The 25,645-nt window shown below is 39.8% G+C and overlaps 1 protein-coding gene across 5 annotated transcripts in view; it reads left to right on the top strand.

The window, feature by feature from the left end:
- LOC123319387 (zinc finger and SCAN domain-containing protein 20-like) overlaps window positions 1-25,645 on the top strand; it is a 53,024-nt gene that overhangs the window by 1,778 nt on the left and 25,601 nt on the right. For 2 of the 5 annotated variants that reach the window (XM_044906308.1, XM_044906309.1), the window contains exon 1: window positions 22,125-22,639. The exons of 2 other annotated variants lie outside the window; for them this stretch is intronic. The gene's annotated coding sequence lies outside the window, so the exon portion shown is untranslated. Of the gene's footprint in view, window positions 1-22,123; window positions 22,640-25,645 lie in introns of those variants that run through there. One more of the 5 variants, XM_044906310.1, reaches the window with a different exon arrangement.

Genomic DNA, 25,645 nt, shown 5'->3' with positions numbered 1-25,645 from the left:
TTGGTTGCCTGACTCCGGTTTGTCAGGCGCCGACTTTATGCGGTAGAAAGAACAACTTTGTCGTCTGTCAATCACGACAATTATTATTCGTATCATCGCCGGACGCGCCGAAATATTTCTGGCACAAAACCTAAATAATCTTCTCATGTATCGCCGAAATCATCGCACCATTTGTCATCTCTCTTTATTGAGCGAACCAAAGTGATATTGAGCAACTTTAAGTGAAGTGCCGTGTGTCCTTCATCTATCGTGCCACGGAGCTAAGTGCAGAAGGAGGGTTGGTTCCGTGTTTCCCTTCCCTTAGGAACCCCTTTTATGATACCAGACCAGTGGAGATTCATCTGAGTTTCGACTTAACCCAGTTGGGGTAGGTAAAAGCATTTTCACTTGTTCAGTTGCTCAATATCTATAAATCATCTGAAGTTTATCGCAAACTGATCTGCGATCAATTAGCTTAGAAGGATCGAAAGATTTACCACTCCAAACTAAAATTTACTTTCATATTTAATTAATTTATGTATCCATAGTTCTTTTTTCTTTTTTTTACACTTTGTTAATAACTCGAAACAAGTGTTCTTGCACTTATCGAGTCATATTGTTTATTCTTTGGTTGTGATATTGCTGTTGTGTATATTTATGCGAATAAACTTATTATTATTATTATTATATATTTATGGGCCACCCTGTCATCGACAGCCATTAAAAAATTGACCCAGAACAGTTTGAAATTCTCAATAGATACCGAGTTTCCGGTTCCGGCAGTGAAATCACGAAATGAACCCTTAAAATTCCGTCTTCAGATAGAAGAATGCTCCAACCCCATTCAGGGCCACCTTTTACCGATCGCAGCGCCATTTTTCCGTTTCCGAACCGACCCTGTGCCATTATACAATCATCGTTTTCCAAAAAGATGGGCCAAAACCCTCGGAGAATCTCATAATTGAGTAAATAGAGACCCGGCAAGACATGTTCGTCGGGTCAAACAGTTTTCCGCTGAGAAAATGCACGCACAGGCGTGTCCCCGATCAGTCCCGGCCAATAGCCGTCCGTCGCGGACACCCTTACAGCCCCGTGGGCGGCGCCTCGGCGTCAACGTCAGCCTTGCTACCCTCGCCTTAAGGGATGCATCGCACCATCGATAAGGAAACTGGATACGTTCTATGGCGCCCGGTTTTTTCGCAGTTTTTTGGATTATCCGCTCCGGAAGAGACGCCGGGGGATGGGGGGTTGAAATTAGCCGAAAACAATTGGTCTTATCTGGGGGGATGAGGTTTTATTGGGTAGTCGTCCTTCCAGATATCAGAATTAATTGAAGCGGCGATTTATGGACGGCCTGGAGGTTCGGAAAACAAGATGGCAGTTAATTTGAATGGAAGAAGTTGTTTTGGTTGTTCGCGAATAGATAAACTTCGGAAACTCTGTTTACTTCGTCGGTATCATGTGGAACTCCTTTATATTTTACGGATAATATTCCCGATAAAGACACTTACGTTGTCTATGGTGACATTTTCCAATCTACCCTTAAACAAATGGGATTAGAAACAGCATGAATTGAACAGCAATAAATCATTCAAATTGTGCAAAGAAAAATTTAAACAATGATAGACATGTAGAAAACCTCTAGAATTGACAAAGATCATAGATTGCCGATCCGAGCTTTGAAAGAAAATCTACAATATAAGCTTCCATTTTCCATGAAAGAAAACGTACAGTCTTGAAATGAAACATCACTTCACCTTTGAAACATTTTAGTAAACAAAACACAACGAAACATCATGAAAGCAAAGAAAAAAGAATATTTAACGAAATATAAAAGAATTACAGAATGTTCTGAAAGAATAACCAGACAATTTCCTTTCATTACCTTATACCTATCTAGATTTCTAGATTTTAAAGGGGGTTACAACCCTATAAGAAAAGCGTGCTATTGCAACGTCCGTGTCCTGTTCTTATACGATTCAGAATTCACAATATTTTCCTGGGAAGATCAAAATCAGGAACTCTTTTCTAGGGTTCACTAGTTAATTCTTGGTTGAAAATAGTGCTAGTATTCCATTCAGACTGCCAAAGGTCCTTGTCCAATCGAATTAAGGAAGAAGTTGGAACATAAGGGTAGAAAACGCTGTTATGAAGCGCTGTTAAAAAGCGCGGGTAGAGAAAACTTTCAGAAAGTGCTGTTTGAAAGTGCGGGTAGAAAACGCTGTAAAAAAGCGCAGGTAGAAAGCACTGTTAGAAACACTGTTAGAAAGCGCTGTTAGAAAGCGCGGTTAGAAAACGCTTTTCAAAAAGCGCGAATATAAACCGCTTTTAGAAAGTGATGTTTGTAATCGCGGGTAGAAAACGCTGTTATAAAGCGCTGTTAGAAAGTGCTGTTTGAAAGCGCGGGTAGAAAACGCTGTAAAAAAGCGCAGGTGGAAACACTGTTAGAACGCGCTGTTAGAAAGCACGGGTAGAAAACGCTGTTAAAAAGCGCAGTTAGAAAGCGCTGTAAGAAAGCCCGCGTAGAAAACGCTTTTAGAAAGTGCTGTTTGAAAGCGTGGTTAGAAAACGCTTTTAAAAAAGCGCGAATATAAACCGCTTTTAGAAAGTGATGTTTGTAATCGCGGGTAGAAAACGCTGTTATAAAGCGCTGTTAGAAAGTGCTGTTTGAAAGCGCGGGTAGAAAACGCTGTAAAAAAGCGCAGGTGGAAACACTGTTAGAACGCGCTGTTAGAAAGCACGGGTAGAAAACGCTGTTAAAAAGCGCAGTTAGAAAGCGCTGTAAGAAAGCCCGCGTAGAAAACGCTTTTAGAAAGTGCTGTTAGAAAGCGCGGTTAGAAAACGCTTTTCAAAAAGCGCGAATATAAACCGCTTTTAGAAAGTGATGTTTGTAATCGCGGGTAGAAAACGCTGTTATAAAGATCTGTTAGAAAGTGCTGTTTGAAAGCGCGGGTAGAAAACGCTGTAAAAAAGCGCAGGTGGAAACACTGTTAGAACGCGCTGTTAGAAAGCACGGGTAGAAAACGCTGTTAAAAAGCGCAGTTAGAAAGCGCTGTAAGAAAGCCCGCGTAGAAAACGCTTTTAGAAAGTGCTGTTTGAAAGCGTGGTTAGAAAACGCTTTTAAAAAGCGCAGGTGAAAAAGCGCTATTAGAAACACTGTTAGAAAGACTTGTTAAAAACCGCTGCTGGAAACTGCTGTTAGAAAGCGCTGTTTGAAAGTGCTGTTTGAAATCGCGGGTAGAAAACGCTGTTATAAAGCGCTGTTAGGAAGTGCTGTTTGAAAGCGCGGGTAGAAAACGCTGTAAAAAAGCGCAGGTGGAAACACTGTTAGAACGCGCTGTTAGAAAGCACGGGTAGAAAACGCTGTTAAAAAGCGCAGTTAGAAAGCGCTGTAAGAAAGCCCGCGTAGAAAACGCTTTTAGAAAGTGCTGTTTGAAAGCGTGGTTAGAAAACGCTTTTAAAAAGCGCAGGTGAAAAAGCGCTATTAGAAACACTGTTAGAAAGCGTTGTTAAAAACCGCTGCTGGAAACTGCTGTTAGAAAGCGCTGTTTGAAAGTGCTGTTTGAAATCGCGGGTAGAAAACGCTGTTATAAAGCGCTGTTAGGAAGTGCTGTTTGAAAGCGCGGGTAGAAAACGCTGTAAAAAAGCGCAGGTAGAAACACTGTTAGAAAGCGCTGTTAGAAAGTACGGGTAGAAAACGCTGTTGAAAAGCGCAGGTAGAAAGCGCTGTAAGAAAGCGCGGGTAGAAAACGCTTTTAGAAAGTGCTGTTTGAAAGCGCGGTTAAAAAACGCTGTTAAAAAGCACAGGTAAAAAAGCGCTATTAGAAACACTGTTAGAAAGCGTTGTTAGAAAGCGCTGCTGGAAACTGCTGTTAGAAGGCGCTGTTTGAAAGCGCGGATAGCAAGTAAGCAGTGTGAATCGACAAGCTTCGTTAGGAGAGGACGCATTAAGAAGAACTCGTCAATAGACAAGCAGTTAAATTTGATGCAACAATCGAATCAATCAAACGCTGATTCTCAGATCAAGCTTCATGAAACGAAACCACTTCTCCTTGATCATATTTAATTTTTTTTAGATTCACTATACTACCCACAGATACAAACAACTCAAGTATGACCCTTTTTAGTCACGCAAGGAACATGTTGTCAGCAGGTCACGTTCAGCTGGGATTTTTCCTGAAGTCACAAAAGTGTGCCTTGGGATTACTAACCCAATCAGTTAATTAGTTGAAATTACTGAAATGATATAAGGTAGATATCGACACAATGAATGTTTACTGGAAATATGCGAAAAACAGTGGATAAATGTAGAAAATCCTGTAGAGAATCCAGAAAGGAAATGGAGTATGTCCTCACTAAGATCCAGATACTTCCTAGACATCACAGATGGGGCTAAGTGGGTTTTCCTACATTTTGTCTCTTCTTTCACTTTCATCATCTTCTTCGTTAATTTTTTTGACAAATACTGCAAATGGCATACGTGAAAATTGAACTATTTTCAACGCAAATCACATGACAAGAACTAGTCATTCTTAGTGCTCATCTGCCTACTACTGTAGAAGATCTGCTTTAATATTTTACTTTTACTATTCTGTGAGGAATCATTTCAGGTGTAATAACTCGCTTGAAGTAGCCAAAATTCTAGTAGACGCATGTTTGACTACATCTACAGCGATTAACCTGCGATTTTCAATACAGTTCATCGTAACTGATGGCTATTGACTATTTGTAAAAAAATACACATAATCAATTGCTTTAACGAGTAAAAATTATGATGAAAAATTGTTAGCCCGCTTAAACAGTGTTATTCTTCGACTCATACAAATATTTCAACAGTATATTCTTGCTTGAGGTCCAAAAAACACTTTCTTCCTTTACCATTTTTTCCGAATCTGTGAAGTTTGAAAAATTGGATGCCTTGGCTGAATACAACTCTGTTTAAAATATCCACAAATGTGTAGTGTCACAGATTTTGCTAGTCATTCGGAAGGTAATTTTGTTTTTCCAGAGGTGGTTCATCTCATTATGAAAACTTAAAATGGCTATATTCTTTTTATCAGGTCGACTTGGAAAATAATGGTATAGAAAAAAAGTGTTTCTTGTGACGTCAAGAATCTACTATTGAAATATCCATATGAGTCAAAGGCTCACCTTGTATAATAGCCAAAAATTGACGGATATTTGGCTTCCTTTAAGGTTAATATTATTGTATTATAGCTGTTAAACCAATAATTGTTCAGGGAAGGGATTTGCTAACAATAAATGAATGTATGAAGTGTCTTTTATATAGATTGTGATTTGTTAATTCGAATACAATGACACGTCTGAAGAATATTCATAATTTGAAAACATGCTCCCTCATAAACCTGCACCGAAGAATTGTTAGCTGCCATTTCAGTGCTGATTTATAGCACTAATTTATTTTCTTCTTATCGGAACCAAAAGTATAGGTTTAATTCTTTCCGGCATCAAAAAAATTACGCGATTTTCATAAAACGAATTGATGTATCCGGCACCTAACGGTTGAATGCGCTTGCCAATGGTCTTGATACCGTTAGTATATTCAAAACAATTTTTTACACGGTACTGCTGAAGATGCAAATGTTGAAGAAGGAGGATAATGCTTTAATTTTATGGATGTCCCTAGATTAGCCATCAAATATTGCATTTCTATTAGTTTTTTATGTTGATACCTGTCTAAAGATGAACAAGAGGACGGACAAAATATTCGGCTACCAAAAATTATGTATCCGATTAAAAAAAATCCAACGTTTTTTTAATGTAGTTTCGTTCCTTTGAGAACTGTACCTACCTACTGATGAAATTCAGGAAGAGGTTCTTCTTGTTCTTCTCCATGGATAACAGAGGAAGAGGAAAGGGTGATAATTTGATATAATTCGGCGTACTTATACCTATCATTATACAGTGTGCGAAAAAAGTGAGGAACAAAATTTATAACTGGTTATTGGATGTTTTCAAGCAGAATGCTAGGACAGATCAATTTTAGTATTCAATTAACCACATTATGGCTTGAAAAATTTACTTATGTCGTCATACATTTCTACACAGTGACATCATAATATTTTTTAAATGACCACCCCAATTTTTTCGCTGCTTTAGGTATCAGAAGATATAGAGGAAACCAAACAAACTGAGATGATTGGGAAAATTCTGGTTGAAGTTTTTAACCGTCTTCAAAACTTTGGAAACAGAGCAGACTATTTCAACTGCTTCCTATTTTACCTTAATTTCTGAAGAAATCTTATTTGATTTACAGGGCCTTGGCAATAAAAGCTAGAAATCAACCTCTTCATTCACGAATTTTTTTTGACAAAAATTGATATTTTTCGTTATTTCTTCATTATACATGGTGAGTCTTTGACTCGAACAAATAGTTGAAGAATGGATTCTTGGGGGTTGAAAGAAACACTTTTTTCCTATACAATTTTTCCAGATTCGGCCCTGATAAAAAGATACAGCCATTTTAAGTTTTCGTGATGAGCTATGCCACCCCTAGAGTAACAAAATTCCCTTCAGAATAACTAGGAAAATCTGTGATACTATACTTCTGTGGATCTTTTAAATAGAGTTGTATTCAGCCAAAGTACCCAATTTTCCGAATATTTCAGATTTTCTATTTCGAATTACTCGAAAACGGTGCATTATACAAGAAAATATGATGAAAATTTTCATTTTGCAAAGTTCAAATATTCATTTGTTAGCGTCCAACTTAGTTTCAAGAGTTGGGTTCTTTGAATTTTTGATGTTTTTCTGGTACGTAATGATTGTAATGAGAAAACTGAAAGACGTGGGTGATATCTTGTGTTCGAAAAAAAATCATAGAATGAATGAGAAACTATATTCCAAAGTTCATTTCATTCGATGAAACCGTTTGTGAGATAAAACTAAAAATAACATTTTTCATGGTTTTCCAACAGCCTTTACCTTTTAAACCCAGCCGAATGAGAAAAAATGCTAAAGATAAAAACTGTTTCTTTTGTCCTCAAGAATGTTCTGTTAAAATATTTGTACGAGCCAAAGACTTACATTGTATAGGATAGGGTTCCACACAAAAACATACTCGAATAAATTCTCTACACTATAGAGAAATTCCCATCAAAATCGGACCTCTGGTTCCGGAGTTACGTAAAGACCATCTTCAAATGGAACATTAGTTCAGTTTGAATTGAAAATGTTAAAATTGGTCATCCTCTAAGTTAGATATAGGTCATCAGGGACTATTTTATAGAACTTTTGAAGATCTACAAAATGATTTCCCTCTATCTCTAATAGTTCATTCAAAGTTGGCAGTAAAATTCACAAATGAACAGCTTCATCCACGACTTATTAAGAAAAACTCATAATTTGCTCATCATTTACAAAAGCAATCCAAAACAATATACCTATACTCCATTCAAATTTATTTTAGCAGTCGGTTGGCCATGAAATAATTTTTTCAAGTTTTTGTAACTAGAGCGAAGTTAGGTTGGCACTCATGAAATGTCGTTAATGTCATAACGCCGTTGCCACAACTAATATCAATTTTTATTACGAAAATGCTGAAAGTGAAGGTTATCTATGAAAGTGATTGAAAAAAGAGACAGGGTTTCAGGAAGTGCTATTTAGAATTCAGGTCCGCTCATTCAAATAGTTATACCCTGATATTCTAAAATCCACAATACGTCAGACGGTAGCGAACATATTCAATGTAAAAGAATTTTGTATAATGTTTCATCTGAATCTAAACGACTTATATTTCAACTGAATATTTCCACAATCAGAAAGATTGTGAATGAAGAGGATGACAAAGAATTTTCTTTTATTGGGAGACCCAAAAAAGTGGTGGCATTTGAGAATTTTATGTTTGAGTGAATTAATGCGAAAAGTTTCCTACAGGATTTTCGATAAATGTCATCGGAGAATAAGTTCCCTAAAATGGATTTTTCATTTGACTTGTCCTATACAATGTAAATGTCTTAAGGTACTAATAAATACCTATAATTATTATTATTACATCAATGTATTAAGATGAATAGCCACAAATACGCGCAAGTTACCTGTATTCATGTGAAATTTTTGTTCAAAGGTGAAGTTCATCTTTACTTGAAACTTCCTTCAATTCCTTTTACTCATATTGATGCAAGATGATTTTTGTTGAAGAAAAAGAATTTTTGAAATCTAAAAATGATGTAAGTCAAAGAAGATAACGAACATGAACTCTCCTCAAGCTAGTGCATATTATGATATACTGATCTCTTGTATTTTCCATGCAAACAACTGGATTTGGTATGACTTCAATCAGTTTGTATAAACTTCAATTATGTTCGTCACATATTTTCCGAAGAGATTCGACATTGTGATAAAATACGTAATAACAGAAACTTTCACGTAGAACGGGCAACATTTAAAACCCAAAAATGTTTTGACAAGCTTCACAACCCCACATTTTCTTACTATACAGAGTGAAATGTGTCAAATTTCCATGGCCAACCGACTGCTAAAATAAAAGTGAATGGAGTATAGTTAAAAATTACGTTCAGGTACTTCAAAACCTTCAAAATTCCATAGCAGCCTTGACTACGAAGTTTTTTGAACGCACTTCAGTATCTGATGTTCTGGAATTTGAACCACCCTTCTCGTTAGGGAGATTAGGGGCTTGTCTTCTTCACCCATACCTTTATGCCATTCTGCATGTTCATTGTAATACCATACTTAACCTAACTGACATTCCTACCAAGAATAACAAAGGGTGTCCCGTAAAAATGTGATCTTTCCATACCAACCCAAAACCACCCCGATAAAACCACAGGTCGAGGCGTTAAATAAATTTCAGCCAAATCCCACTTCGGCAATTTACGTGAGCCAATTAATTAACCGATTAATCTGGCAGTATTTACGGAATGCAGTATCCGAATCGCAGGCTGTAAACAGGGCGGCGTATGTGCTCCCCCCCGTACGTCCCCCAACCCCTGCTGCCGAATACGTCAGTCGAAGTGCCAAAGTTGGCTGCGACTGTGTTCTGCGTTAAGGAGAACGTCTGGCCCAGTGCAGCGGCAAGGAAATTAGTGGGTGAAGGTAGCCTAGATCAATACCTAGTCTGACTCTAGGCTAGTCCGACGTGGCACCCTCAAACAGACACTGCGTCACAGACCCCCACGCAGGGTCGGGTCCGAAAGCGTGAGGTATGGATGGTTCGACCCCGATCTGGTCGTATCGGTTTTTTTTTGAGGGCTTGAGGGAATTTAATATGATTTTTTCAATAACATCTTCCAGGTTGGCTGAAATAGGGGTGGTCTAATTTGTTGATTACTGTCCTAAACAGTATGGACCAACCCCTTACAATTGATCACTTTTGTACCAAACAAATGTGATTAGTTTGGGATGGAAAAGGATCAAAATCGATGAACAAAATGAAATACAAATGAAATTGGATTAAAGATAAATCTTAACGAAACAAAAATAATGAGCCAGGAAGATATTATTATAGATAAAACTGTCATAAAGAAGGTAGAAGAATATACCTACAGGCTTCCTTCTTGACAGAAGGCAGAACTCATCAAAATGAGTCGTTTAACCAAAAATTGTCTATATAAACTATCCAAGATGGTTGAGATACAACCCCTAGCATTCAGCAGACTGAGTTTCATCTTTAAACACAGACAGTATCCCTCTACACCTAAAACGCAAAACATACGACAGCTGTATATTACCAGTGGCAACTTATGGTCTAGAAACTATGTCAATAACGAAAAAGTGGCAGTACAAGTGAAAGTAGCTCAAAGAGGACTATGTGGAGAGATGGTCATACAGAGTGACATTTTGGATACCTCGAGAAACAAAAACAAAAAGCGTAGGAAGATTTAGACAGAGACGATTTGGTTGTTGTAGCCGAGAAACAATGGATGATGACAGCAATAGACAGAGAAGCATGGAAGAAACTGGAAGAGGCCTATATGCGACACTGGATGAAAGACGGCTGAAGAAGAAGAAGAAAAGTATAAAGTACGTGTGTTTGTTAGTTTCTTGGTCACCCTGGAAGCAAAGGAAACTAGGAGGCCAACACATTGTCCAGAAAGGGAGCACAAACACCACTTATTGGCCGCATTTCCGTCATAGTGGTGAAAACGCATTCATAATGCAGTGATATACAGAACATTCTTCGACCAAACATTGTAGAGTCTCAAGGATTACAGCAATTGGTTCGAATTTCAGAGAAAAAGAATTAAATGAGGTAAGGAACATCAAGTATATGGCTTCCAGAGCTCTGCTGGCATTGAAGAGGGCGTCAGAATTCCTTTTAAAATCATTCTTCAACTCAATAGTTAATCTTTAACGATCCAACAGCTTCAGAACTATGAAACTCTGGTCCTGGACGTAGACATAGCCTTATAGAGTGAGACGCAACTCCAGAAAAGGTGCTCAGAATCCAATCTTTGAAACTCTGGGAATGGACAGATAGTTAGAGTCTTTAACCTTAACACGAAGACAGGGGAGAATGTGAAAAAAGATGCACTACCGCAAATTTCAAAGGTATTATCATTAAATGGTACGCAGATAGTTCAGAAACCACGACAGAGGCTGGCGTTGGAATATACGGAGCAAGCACCAAGTGTACACTATCGTTAGGCTTCTGCTCGAGTTGTTTTTAAGGCAGAAATAGCATTCGAAAGATGCGTAGGCATAAATCTGGCAAGAAACTAGCAAGGATGTGACACAGTGATACATTCTGATAGTCAAGCTGCTATCAGAGCACTGAACTCCTAAATCATCGGCTCAAAGCTGATGTGGCTTGAAACGTGATGAAAGAAGCAATAGCAACACAGTCCCTTTGTCTGGGGTCGTGGTCACCCTGGAATTCAAGGAAGCAAATCAAAGGGAAACACTCTGAAGGAATCTTCCTGAAATAGATCATTCCAAAAAGTTACTTGGGGATTTTGAAACTACAATATCCAAGAAGTATTTAGATCTGAGTAAGAATAAGTTATGACTCTTCACTGGCTTCCTCACAGGACATTGTTGACTTGGGCAGAATATGATGAGAATGGGCCTATTAGAAGCTGACGAGTGTAGATTCTGTGGGGAAGAGTAACACCTGGTTACAGAATGCCTTGCCATTGCAAGCCTGCGTAAGGAATGTCCTGGATGAAATAATAGAAAGAATGAGGACTTGGCCTCCTTGAAGCCTTTCAGATACTGGACTTGGAGGGCGAGCTGTAGATGACACAGTTGTCAGAACAGCTCTGACTCTTAAGGTCAAAGTGAAATGTAACTCCTTCACCAAACTATAAACCATGTGTCTACCAATCAAAATAGCTTCTACAGGTGGAAAATCCTTCTTCACAATTTTATCAAAATCAAACTCTACAGTTCGTATGACCAGGATGGCGAAGCATTGAGTAATGTATCACACAAATGAATCCGTATTAACCGTATCATAACTATCGATATAGTAATTCGATCCAACTTGCATTTGCGAATACTCATTCATGACATACAATGCATACATCGTGGGTAACTGAACTTGAACAGCTGATATACGAGCAAATCCTATTAACCTGTTTCACGAACGAAACACAAATTTGAATATCACGGATGGCGATGGGAAACTACAACTTATATTGGGATATTCCGTTGTAATTGTGGCCAATATACAAAAGTTTTTCTCTTTTCATCACGGTCTTCTCCGATCCGCGTTGATGGGAAGCCATATCATTCACGAAAAGAAAGACATAGTAGTCTAGCATCAAGAAAAGTGAATTGGTAGCTTAGTCTGCGAACCATCATCTGATTACTTGTAAGAAAACTTTACAGAGTGAGCCATTAAAAACGAAACAACGGCTCTGTTGGTCAGCAGTTTAAAAACGCTCGATTTTTGATCAAATTCGAAACCCCAAGTCCTATATTTTGAGTGAGGAAGGCGGGGGTGATATTTTAAAGGCTCCACATCCCCATTTCTACCCCGTTCGGACCTGTAGCGTCGTCTCATCGCCTGCTTCTGCTTCTGCTCCTTCTTTTTTCAGCTGCGACGATACCATCTACCGCTTGCAATATTCATCATCACGCCAGCGAGCTCGGAACTAATTGGGAGATACACGAAAAAGGGAATTATTCAGGCCCCAACGGATGTATTCCTGATTCATGGCTATAACTGATTACGCGGAGAAGATCGAATTTGCATTCGGATGTTTCGCGATTCGACGATCTAGAAATTGCCGCACTACCTATTGAAAAATTGACTTCTCGTCAGATGTGCAGATGTGCGAAACTCTGTTCGAAATGCTTGGATATCCCCAAGTACGTAGAATCCGCAACCCACTGCACCACACTCGTGGGTACTCGTATGATCCATGACTGAAATGAGCGCTTTAAAAGGCCTACCATGCTTCATCATGAGCTGTGACTCGCTGCGGTCTGAAGGGCTGATGCATCATCAAGTTAAAAGATGGCCTCAAACTGCTTCATGGTTCTTCCTTGCAAAAATAGAGTGGGCATCACATATAAGGTGTAAATACCATTGAATGCTACACAGATGCTATGCTAGAATCTTTTTCCAGGCAGAAATACTTGCAATCAAAAGATGCGTAGACATAAATCTGGAAAGAATCTATCAAGGATTTGACATAGTGATCTATTCTGAAAGCAATGGGGAAACACTCAGAAGAAATCTTCCAGGAATGGATCATTCCAAATGTTTCTTGCTGGATTTTGAGACTTCCAGATTCAAGAAGTATTTGGATCTGAGTTTCATGGACCCTATCCAAGCCGTCTATCGATTGAAGCTTAAGGACGTCCCCAATGAGTTCAGCGCAAAGGGAATACCAAATAAAGACATCGTAGAACAACTCAACAACAAAGACAATCTAACGGAAAGAAGAGCAAAAACAACATCCACTAGTAAAATCAGAACAGAGTCCCGTGTAAGGCAAGGCGTCAGCTTAAGTCCTCTTCTGTTCAACCTCATAATGGATAGGATAATAGATAGAGTTTGGAAAGTGAATCATGGTTACAGACTGGAACAACACCTCCTCAAGACCGTGTTCTTATAAGATGATGCAGCTTCCTCTCAGATACAGAGGCTTACAATGGCTGCTGCAAGCTGAAATACTTAATATGAATAGCAAAGACATATCGATGCAAGCTGGTAATTGATGACAACATAATAGAGCAAGTTTCAGATTTGAGCTACTTGGGAGTCAAAACCGGGTGGGTAGTGTCTGGGAGCAAGTCAATAAGTCAGCCAGGGTAGTGGGTGGCTTGAAATCTAATATGGCGAAAACACTTTATGACCAGTCGATGTGAGGTCAGAATTTCCTGAACTTGCTTACGTAGGATCATGACATATGTTGTTGAAATCAGAGCCGACACATCCAAAACAAAGAGGATGATGCGTACAAACTAGATGAAGGACTTTGAGAGCCACAACAGGTAACACTTCGAGGGACCACAGGAAAAGTGAAGACATTTGAGAGGAGTGTGGATTTTAGATGTTGCGAGATGGTCACTCAGATAGTCAAGAAGATACTGTTTAGTTATAGTGTTACATTTCACTGTGACCTTAAGGTCTGACAGGGCTTCAAGGAGGTCCTTTGTCCTATAATTTTCTCGCCTAAGACATTCCTTGCGCAGGCTTGTATTGGCGAGGCATTCTGTAACCAGGTGAACAGGAGGTTGCTCTCATTCATTACAGAATCTACACCTGTCACTTCCTGGAAGATTCCACCAGAGTATTCCTGTTTTGGTTTCTGCCTTTTCCAGAAAATTTTTCCCATACTACAAGAAGGCTCTGGGCCAGTAAGTGACGTTTGTTGTGGCAAGGTTATTGGCTCTCTTGTTTCATCTGATTCCAGAGTGACCTGGAACCCAGACCAAGCTCTCAGACTCTTAATTCTCTCATTACTTCTACCTTCCCTAGATATTCTGAGGATGGCTTCATGGGCTACCCTTAAGAAGACACTGGAATGAACATGTCTCCAGAACGGGCGATGAGGGGTTGGTCCAAGTTGCAGAAAATGGCAAGGCAGCTACCAGGGGAAAACCGACGAGATGAAAGCATAGATTATGAGGAAGGCTCATTAGAAACTGACGAGTGCAGATTCTGTGGGGAAAAGGAGAAAACTCCTGGTTACACGTCATTGCAAGAATTAAAAAAAAAATAGAAGCAATGGGGACTTTGCCTCCTTGAAGCCCTCTCAGATACTGGAGTTAATTGGAACTCTGGAACTGGAAGACGAGCTGTAGAAGATGCATGTGTGAGAACAGCTCTGATGGGGGACACAATGGACCTTAAGATCGCAGTGGAATATAACCCTTTTACCGTTCAGTTTCTTAATTAGACCTACACCGGTTACTTCTTTGACACTGCTGTAGTGTATCGCTTTCTGTTTTATCGTACTTTACCCTGTTTCGCGAGTCTGACTTTTCCCTTCGCTATCAGTCATGGTGCGTAAGCCCTTGGGGTATTGAAGAGAAAGTCCCGTCAACCCCCCTGTTCGCGTTTCGCGTCATAAGTGTTGAAATCGAAATCTCTTCTTTTCTATCAGTCATGGTGCGTAAGCCCTTGGGGTATTGAAGAGAAAGTCCCGTCAACCCCCCTGTTCGCGTTCCGCGTCATAAGTGTTGAGCTCGAAATCTCGTCTTTTCTATCAGTCATGGTGCGTAAGCCCTTGGGGTAGAGAATAAGATATACCGCTCGTCGTCAGTGAAATTCCGTAGTAATCATCGACTAACATTTTCCGGTCCAATCGACCAGGAAATCAGGAAAGTCGTTCCCGTTGTCGCAGAACAAACAACGAGACCTAATCACTTTCCTGCACGGGCCTTATCTCTCCGTAGGACTCCGAGATCTTATCGGAAGGCTACACCCACGTCGCCGATCCCGGCAATCCGAAATGGGATTAAACATGATCAACGGTTATGTGTCGCAAAACGTCGAACTTTGCCCGGCTCCCCGGTCGGGGACGTACGAAAGAGGAAACGGCTCCGCGGGCACGACATTCCGGCCGTAGCGCGTGCAGCTCGTGCTAGACCATTGTTATCGGACGGGGATCGGGCTCGGTCGTCGTGGGACAACACCGCCGGCCGTGCCCTCTGCAAGCCGCGTGATTTCGACGGTCGGTGTGTGCACGGTGCAACTATTGGAAAAATCGTTGCGGGATCAGGATCGGATTTGCAATGTTAATTTTCGGATTTTTGCGATGACGACGTCGGGATCGGGAAGACGGGGTCGGAGGAGAGTGCTGAGCGAGGTACCTTACCGCGCGCTGGACAGGGCCGGGCTTCGCGGATTTTGACACGCTTGTAATATCTGATTTTCCGCAGGAAATCAAGGTTTATTTCGAGCATTTGGTCATAGATTTGCGAAGGCATTCCATATTTTTCAAATCTATACTGAGAAAACCCAAAGTAAGTGGAGATAAGCCCCAAAAGCCTTATATTTCTGCCTCCCTTTCCAAACCAGTACATGGTCGTGTGGCTCACGGAGGGCACAGGTGATAAATGGTCATATATTTGCTTCAAGATTCGTCCCTTTCGGCATTTATGGTGTGAAAACTCACGGTTAGCCCAGATAAACCCAAATAGCCTTATATTCGTTCTCCTTGTCGAAAGTATAAGGCTTGTGACTATAGCTTATGACGTACACGAGCAATAAATGGATATATATTCAAGAAGTGATGCTCTTCTATCATATTTATGGTCTGAGAACCCACGATACCCTTATATTCGTTCTCCTTTATGGCAGCCCACAATTAGAGTACATAAACCTCTATAGCCTTATATTCTGGTCTTAAAGGAAGCTGTCCCTTGTCGTTTGGATCATGGCATCCACAAATGCACATAGATTGGTCAAGGAATTATTTTCTTTCCACATTTACAGTGTGAAAACCCACGGTTAATCCAGATAAACCAAAAGTAGAAGGCTTCTGACTATAGCTTATGACTTACACGCGCAATAAGTGGTTATAGATTTAAGAAGCGATGCTTTTTTATCATATTTATGGTGTGAGAACCCACGATACCCTTATGTTCGTTCTCCCTTATGGAAGCCCACAATTAGAGTACATAAACCTCTATAGCCTTATATTCTGGTCTTAAAGGAAGCTGTCCCTTGTCGTTTGGATCATGGCATCCACAAATGCACATAGATTGGTCAAGGAATTCTTTTCTTTCCACATTTACAGTGTGAAAACCCACGGTTAATCCAGATAAACCAAAAGTAGAAGGCTTCTGACTATAGCTTATGACTTACACGCGCAATAAGTGGTTATAGATTTAAGAAGCGATGCTTTTTTATCATATTTATGGTGTGAGAACCCACGATACCCTTATATTCGTTCTCCCTTATGGAAGCCCACAATTAGAGTACATAAACCTCTATAGCCTTATATTCTGGTCTTTAAGCAAGCAGTCCCTTGTCGTTTGTATCATGGCATCCGTAAATGCACATAGATTGGTCGAGGAATTCTTCTCTTTCCACATATATAGTGTGAAAACCCGCGATTAATCCAGATAAACCCAAATAGCCTTATATTCGTCCTCCTTGTCGGAAGCAGAAGGCTTGTGACTATAGCTTATGACGTACACGCGCAATAAGTGGTTATAGATTTAAGAAGTGGTGCTTTTTTATCATCTTTGTAGTGTGGGAACCCACGATACCCTTATATTCGTTCTCCTCTACGGAAGCCCACAATTAGAGTACATAAACCTCGATAGTCTTATATTCTGGACTTTAAGCAAGCAGTCTCTTGTCGTTTGCATCATGGCATCCGTAAATGCACATAGATTGGTCGAGGAATTCTTCTCTTTCCACATTTATAGTGTGAAAACCAACGATTAATCCAGATAAACCCAAATAGCCTTATATTCGTCCTCCTTGTCGAAAGTAGAAGGCTTGTGACTAGAGCTTATGACGTACAAGCGCAATAAGTGGTTATAGATTTAAGAAGTAATGCTTTTTTATCATATTTATGGTGTGAGAACCCACTATACCCTTATATTCGTTCTCCTTTACGGAAGCCCACAATAAGAGCACATAAACCTCGATAGTCTTATATTTTGGTCTTTCAGGAAGCAGTCCCTTGTCGTTTGAATCATGGCGTTCACAAATGCACATAGATTGGTCGAAAAATACTTCTCTTTCCACATTTATACTGTGAAAACCCGCGATTAATCCAGATAAACCCAAATAGCCTTATATTCGTCCTCCTTGTCGAAAGCAGAAGGCTTGTGACTATAGCTTATGACGTACAGGCGCAATAAGTGGTTATAGATTTAAGAAGTGGTGCTTTTTTATCATCTTTGTAGTGTGGGAACCCACGATACCCTTATATTCGTTCTCCTTTACGGAAGCCCACAATAAGAGCACATAAACCTCGATAGCCTTATATTCTGGTCTTTAAGCAAGCAGTCCCTTGTCGTTTGAATCATGGCGTCCATAAATGCACATAGATTGGTCAAGGAATTCTACTTTTTCCACATTTATAGTGTAAAAACCTACGATTAATCCAGATAAACCCAAATAGCCTTATATTCGTCCTCCTTGTCGAAAGCAGAAGGCTTGTGACTATAGCTTATAACGTACACGCGCAATAAGTGGTTATAGATTTAAGATGTGATGCTTTTTTATCATATTTATGGTGTGAGAACCAACGATAGCCTTATAATCGTTCTCCTTTACGGAAGCCCACAATTAGAGTACATAAACCTCGATAGCCTTATATCGTGGTCTTTAAGCAAGCAGTCCCTTGTCGTTTGGACCAGGGCGTCCACAAATGCACATAGATTGGTCAAGGAATTCTTCTCTTCTCACATTTATAGTGTGAAAACCCACGATTAATCCAGATAACCCCAAAAGCCTTATAACGTTCCTTTTTGTGGAAGAAGAACGCTGATCGTCATGGCATAACGGTGTGCACGAGCAATAAACCACCGTAAAATTACGAAGGGACTCTTATCATCTGACATTTACGATGTGAGAAACCACGGTTAGCCTATATTCTCCAATAGCCCCATATTCGACCTACTTTCTGGAAGCAGTAAGCTTGTAGTCTGGCTTGCAACGTGCACAAATAAAAAATCGACATAGAATCGCGAAAACCTCTTCATTTTCTCACACAATAGCCTTATATTAGTTTATGGTGATTAGTCCCGTTAAGTGAGTTGATCCCAGATCCAGATAGCCATATATTATATCCTCCTATCAGCTTGTCGTCTGGCTCACGACGTAATAATGGAACATAAATTTGTTGAAAGATTCTTCTCTTCCCACGTTCATTCTTTGAAAACCCAAGATTAGCCTTATATTGGTCCTCCTTTCTGAAAGTAGAAGGCTTAACCCTGGCTCAAAGCGTGCACAGGTAACGAATCGCTATATATTTGTCGAGGGATGCTTCTTTTTACACAGTTACATTGTAGAAACTCATAATTGGGATAAATATCTCGGCGTGCACAAGCTATAGGTGGACATAGATTTGTGAAGGGATTCTTCTCTTTTTGTTTTATGGCTTGAGAACCCAATAGTAGTCCAGATAAACCTCAATAGGCTTATATTCTTTCTACTTTCCAGAAGCAGAAGGTTTTGTCGTCTGGCTAACTAATCCAGATGAGCCACATTAGCCTTGAATTATGTTCGTGAGTTTCCACTTCCATGACTCTTCATATAAAATGATCGCTTGGCAAATCTATGTCCACTTATTACATGTGCACTCTCTAAGCCAAACGACAAGGGACTACATTCGTAGAAGTGGTAGGGCTATGAAGATATTTGGAGTTTCTTTCTGCTTAAGTTGGTTGTTATATGGTGTGTAAGCCCATAGTTGGTATGGAGGAACCCCAAAATCTTCATAGTTCTTCTTCTTTTCCAAAGGCAGTAGCTTCTTGTTTGGCTCATGGCGTGCACAAGTAATAAATCAAGATGGATTTGCGACAGGATTCTGTTCTATGTCTCAAACGAACTATTCAAGAGTAAAATGGATCTCTAGACATCATTTTCTGTTCGAAATTGTGCCGAGATCGTTTTTATTCGACGTATTTCGAATCTCTCGCTTCATCGGCATAAATAAATCCCCGATTTCATGACATGTACGAATAAGACTCCCACGCGTTCCAACCAAAGTACCATACAGTCGACTAAGGTCGAACGAACACGCACAATTTTTCACAATGAGCATTGTCAAGGTCGCCGATATCATCGCGAAACGCGGTGTGTGTCGTCAGCGGCGGCAGATCCTGCGTACCTGACAATGAAGAAATTGAACGGGATTAGGACCCGGTTGCCAACGCAAGGACTTAGATCCGGCTCCGCGAACGTCGCTCTTGTCTGTCTGTTGTTACATAATATATGACGCGGCTTCTATAATTGTTATTTTTCTCGGAAATTAAAATGATAAGGCGCGTAATATTTTTATCGCACGCTCGAGGAAAATATGACGTTAGAAATCGCGTAGTGATCTTTGAATTGTTGCTGGTAGAACTGAGGCGGTTTGCGATACATTGCACACCCGTGCAATGTTTGATAAGTTCATCGGCATCGCTTGCGTGCGAAATAAATTTGAAGCAGAATCGAGTTCGAGCAGATTGGGTTCGTTATTTTGTACTATACTCTGGCAGATATTTCCATCGTTGTCTGCCCCATACAACTTTCAAATGATGAACATTTTCCGTTGCCTGCTAGATGGCGCTAAGCTCTGTTCCTTCTCCGTAGCTACTACTGCTATTAAATAAATGGGCCATCAATTCATTCCATTTTCGTCAAGCTATGAGTTCAGTTGTTCTGACGAGGTCAAATGAGATCGCAACCACGTTCATCATCTACCTTTTCTCGACCAAATGGTATTTCTGTTAATACTTTGTGCGACGGTTTAACCTCTGTTAAATTTGTATTAATTTATTATTAACCTGCCCTAATATTGAATTCGTTATCTATTCTATGAATAATGATAGAGGTTCGATGTTTGGGTCTAAGATGTTCAGCTAGGCGATTAAAACGATAGAACTCTTCAGACAGAAGGATCTAGTTATCTCTCCGAGCGTGATGGTACCTACCGCAATGTAACTCATTTAGACGTTCTCGGAAATACCGAATGACTCGGATTCAACTCGGGAATTATTACTTGGACCGCTTCAACCGTCAACGAAACCCGGTGAAAATAGGTTTATTATAACGTTTGGCTCATTTAGCAGTCACCAAGGCAAACAACGCGAATCCGATCATTGGCGGAGTTTGAAATTGATGTAACGCGCAACATCCAAAGTCTCAGTTGGGCTATGGACATTCTATCGTATAATAGCAGATGATCCATATGATACAGAGTGTTTCCAGAGGCGAGGCTTCTTTGACAGAGTGTAGACGTAATCAAAATAAGTAATTCCACAAAGAATTGCCCATGTGAAATATTCAAGATGGCTGAGCTACAACCCCTGGAATTTCGACAAAATTTTATTGAAATTCAAGTGTAAGGTGACTCCGTCATCGGAAAAGCGAAGCAAAACATAAACATATGGCATCACGAGATGAGTTTTGTCCCATTGCTTTGCGTTAATTCAGATAACAAATGATCTAGGGTCGTATTCACGACCTTTTTTTTTCAACTTTGTCATTTTGAAAGCTTTGTATAGGTGATTTTTGGCGAAACGCTTTATTTTCACCAGTTCTACCTTCTGGTAAAATAAGCCTCACTTTTGAATACCCTAGAAAATTTCTGTAGAGAGTTCTAATCGTTTTTAATTATTTTCGAGAATGAAGAAGTTGCCTCAGGTTTCAATGTTTCTTCCTATTTAGTCTAGAAGTAGCAGAAACAGCTCAAATCAAGCAATTCGGTATACCCTGTAAAATTAAAAATGTTCCAAAGTGCACCAAATGGATTCATTGCTGGAATCCCTTTTCCATTATCTATTCCTTTGTGCTTAGCATCATGGTGAATCTTTTCCCAATGCTCTCTTTGATCCATGGAATACGCATGTTTTAAAAATCTAACCAAGGATTCTGCGCGGAATTGAACGCGTCCTAAAACATGTCCCACGTCACTTCAGACTAATCTGTATGAATTTTTGCACTCTAAATCATAATCCTCTGATTCCCTGATCCTTCTCAGGTGTTTTAATGACGACCTTATTGGCAAACTCATCAATCTCTTTATGTGATGTGTCTCAGCATGCCAGATATTACTGCGCTACTAATAATTCTTGAGACTTGCGCAGTAACGGACTCATTTGGGCGCTAATTCCTGTCTGCACCGACTCAGTTGGGGCAGACTCAACGTTAAATCATGATTGCTCATGTAACTGCTATAAAAATCGGAGAAATGAGTAAGCCTCGAAAGAATAGGGGCAAACAGGCATCAGAAAATTAGGCCCCAACAGATGAAAGCATTAGAAAGAAGAATAAGAAGATATAGGTTAACGTCAGTTCGATGGAAGACACAGTGGCCTCGGCAATAACGAATTTTCGGGCAGATCATACTTATTGAGTGGTTGCTATGGTGACAGCGATAGAAATCAGAGAAATAAATAAGCCTCAAATAAATCGTGGTCAACTGTCATCAGGAAACTTGGCCCCAACAGACATGAGCATTAGGAAGAAGAATAAGAAGATATAGGTTAACGTCAGTTTTATGGAAGGCACAGAGGTGGTTGCTATGTGACAGCGGATTCAGTCACAGAGCCGTTTGAACTTTTCTTGGCGAATTTTCGGGCAGATCTTCCTTATTGAGTGATTGCTGTGATGACAGCGATAGAAATCAGAGAAATAAGTAAGCCTCGAGTAAACAGTTGCAAACTGTCATCGGGAAATTTGGACACAACAGACGTGAGCATTAGAAAGAAGATTAAGAAGATTTAGGTTTACGTCAGTTTGATGGAAGGCACAGAGGTGGTTGCGATGTGACAGCGGATCAAGTCACAGAGCCGATTGAAGTGTTCTTTGCGAATTTTCGGGCATATCTTCCGGCATATTCTTAAAAAACTGTAGCGTACCGATCGGGCTGACGGATAATTAGCACGGAGGCGGTCGGCTCGGAAGTGAAGCGGTTGCAGAAAAGTTACGACATAGTCCAGACGTCCGAAAGCAGGAAAGGCAGCGTCTAATAGAATTGCGTGTGCAACGCGGCGGCGGGGGAAGGGGGGCCGAGCGGGGGCGAACAGCGGCGCGGTGCGGCCAGAGTTTGCGAGTAACACCGTCTCGCGATCATCATCAGACAGTTGGCCGGCAACCACGGTGGCGGCGTCGCTAAACTGAACAAACAAACACACACACACGGAACACACATAATATACACACACACAGATTCGCAATTTCGAGATCAAAACAAGGTAACAGTGCGATACGGAAGGGCCGTCGAAAAATCAGCTTCCGGTCGGTTATATGCACGTTTCGGTATTGGCGCGCACATAGTGGATACTCGGCCGCCGAGTGCTGATCCTATTACGCCGAAATTATATCATCTACGTATGAACCTAGGACAACAGTTTAAAGCTTGCCACCGCACGTCGCCTACCTCGATGTGTTCAGCTGCGTTCGCGGACCCATCTTCTTTTCTATGATTGCGAAGGTCCCGCACGACCATCATCGACTTGTGTTTTGTGTTGGTGTCCTCCACGTTTCTTCGCAGCATCGAGACAGGCCGGAGTTAGCGCTACTACGCACTGTATAATCAATGACAGAAAGGTATTGTTGAATTTTTTTTTCTCATGGTCGCCGGTTTTCTGAGACGTTATATTGACGACGGCTGCTCGATCTGACGACGCTCATCCTCGGCAGGGTTCACCTTGACACGACGGTTTCAAATTCGTCCGCTTCATTGGTTAAAACGCGACTATTTTTAAGTTGATGGTACGTAATAGTGGCATCCTCAAAGTTTTGAATCGAAGACGCATTCTTTCGTTCTTGGATAAACTAGTTTCAAATCGCAATCTGCACTAATGAAACACCAGGGGTTATCAAATAGTCACCCTTCTTGAGGAAATTAAGGTAATTTCCTCACATTTTCGATGACAGCGTAAAATTTGGTCCTTCGTCGATTGTTCGTTGCGAAATACACTTCTACTACCAATTCTTAATTTATCATAATCATTATTCTTTGAACTAAAAAGCCTGCGGAATCTTAAAATCAGAACACTCTGTGTTCTAAAGGTTGAAAGTCAGCTGAACCAAGTCCAAATTTTCGTTTAATGTTCCGAATCACTTCAAACTCTAGTTTAAAATATGAAACAACTACTCATTCGAATGTATCATTATGCTTGTTCGATATTTGCATTATTGAAATCCGCGTTTTAGCTGGCCATAAGAACATATATTATACCATTCAATGACTAAGACGTTGATGAATTTCAAGGTAGACGAAACTTCGAGATTTAATACTGAAATAGTTGTTTTTTCAGAATATGTAACACATTCAGACCTACAATGATTTTTCTGGAAGATATGCGTATCAAAATTTGTCCTTCGAAAAATTCCCAAAAAGATGGGGTCACTAACAGGAATGTCAATACTGAACGGTAGCACCGATCTGGATGAAATTTCGAGATTTAATACTGAAAGAGTTGCTCTTTCAGAATATGTTTCACATTTAGATCTACAATGATTTTTCTGGAAGTTAAGCGTATCAAAATTTGTCCTTCGAAAAATTCCCAAAAAGATGGGGTCACTAACAGGAATGTCAATACCGAACGGTAGCACCCATCTCGATAAAATCTCGAGATTTAATACTAAAAGAGTTGCTCTTTCAGAATATGTATCACACTCAGATCTAAAATGATTTTTCTGGAAGATATGCGTATCAAAGTTTGTCCTTCGAAAAATTCCTAAAAAGATGGGATCACTAACAGGAATGTCAATACCGAACGGTAGCACCCATCTCGATGAAATCTCGAGATTTAATACTAAAAGAGTTGCTCTTTCCGAATATGTATCACACTTAGATCAACAATGATTTTTCTGGAAGATATACGTATCAAAGTATGTCCTTCGAAAAATTCCCAAAAAGATGGGATCAGTTACAGGAATTTCAATACCGAACGTTAGCACCAATCTTGATGAAATCTCGATATTTAATACCAAAAGAGTTGCTCTTTCAGAATATGTATCACACTTAGATCTACAATGATTCTTCTGGAAGATATACGTATCAAAGTATGTCCTTCGAAAAATTCCCAAAAAGATGGGATCAGTTACAGGAATTTCAATACCGAACGTTAGCACCGATCTTGATGAAATCTCGAGATTTAATACTAAAAGAGTTGCTCTTTCAGAATTTGTATCACATTCAAATCTAAGATGACTTTTCTGCGAGATACGCGTGTCTCAAGTGAGCTTTCGAAAAATTCCCAAAAAGGTCAGTTAAAACGTCCTCAAGACCGAACGGTTGTAACGAGATGGATGAAATGTTGAAATTTATCAAGGAAGGTTCTTTCAGAATATGTATTACGTTCAGCAAAATCATCTTGATCTGAAAATCATTTCTAGCCTCAGCATTGAAATTGAAGGGATGAGAAAATCCATCAATTTTTCACGTTTCTTTTTGGATTCCATAGCCGACGCTGAGTTTACTATAAGTGAAAGAGAAACATGACCAACCACAACTTGTAGAGATTTATATGTTTCAAATTCATCTGAAGATGTCTTCTGAGTGGCACATGGAATTAATAAATATACAAATTTATGCGAATTTTATTTTTGGAATTAATTTCTGATGAAAGAACCTTTTAAGGCATATTTTCTCAACGAAATATGACGGGTTGAAGAATTGCAAACTTAGGCATACGCAAGGGCAAAAGTATGACCGTGCCTAGGACTACATTGCCTTGCCACATGACGGACTAGAGGCAAAAGTTAAATTGTGCCTAGGATCGCATATCCACATGACTGACTATACTTTTTATATATAATGTGACTCGGAATCAACTGTGATACATGTTTTTACAAATTTTATTCCAGGTAATTAAAAGTTCCATAATTAAAACACCTTTTCTTGTATTCCTGGAAATAAATAACTGAAAAAATAGCTCGTTTCGATACAAACATTGCTCATTCTGAGTACCTACCACAACAAATCATAATCTCTGTTCGATTGGCGAAAAAACACCATTAGCAAAGAATTGTGAGATGTCTAACATGCGAAGCCTAAAAGGGTACAAACTTTCCAAAACGCAAAATTTCCGTTGGTAAACATCGATTCGTTTTCCAAACAATCGGTATGTTATTAACTCAATTGGAATATTGATAGATGATGCACTGATATACCTCAATTATAATACCGACAGTTGCATTTTCTTGTTGCTAAAATGATGACAATGTTCGTTACATTATTTCGTGTGTTGTGTATATAAATTCGATTGCTTTCAATGACGACAATCGTTGAATGTGTACTGCAGACATTCAGCATACCCAACTTTTTGATAATAACGAAAATATAAAGTGGCGAACATGAATCTATGATGTTTATTGCTAGTAGAGGTATTCTACCATTACGAAAATACCTGAGATAATCCATTGAAATCAAATAAACATCTTTTGAGGTCGAGTTCATCACTCAACCTCCCTGTGACAATGAAATGGTAGATCAGCTAGCTAGATAAGTAGGCACAACCTAATAGATCTACAGGTCAATAGGTTCATATGGGGTTTTCATGGCCTTATACTCAATCAAATCCAAACCTTGCTAAGAATTTGGTA

This window comes from Coccinella septempunctata, chromosome 8 (genome assembly GCF_907165205.1).
Source record: "Coccinella septempunctata chromosome 8, icCocSept1.1, whole genome shotgun sequence".
Lineage (NCBI taxonomy): Eukaryota > Metazoa > Arthropoda > Insecta > Coleoptera > Coccinellidae > Coccinella > Coccinella septempunctata.
The sequence above is the reverse complement of the archived record's forward strand: the minus strand, read 5'-3'. Positions and strand labels throughout refer to the sequence as shown.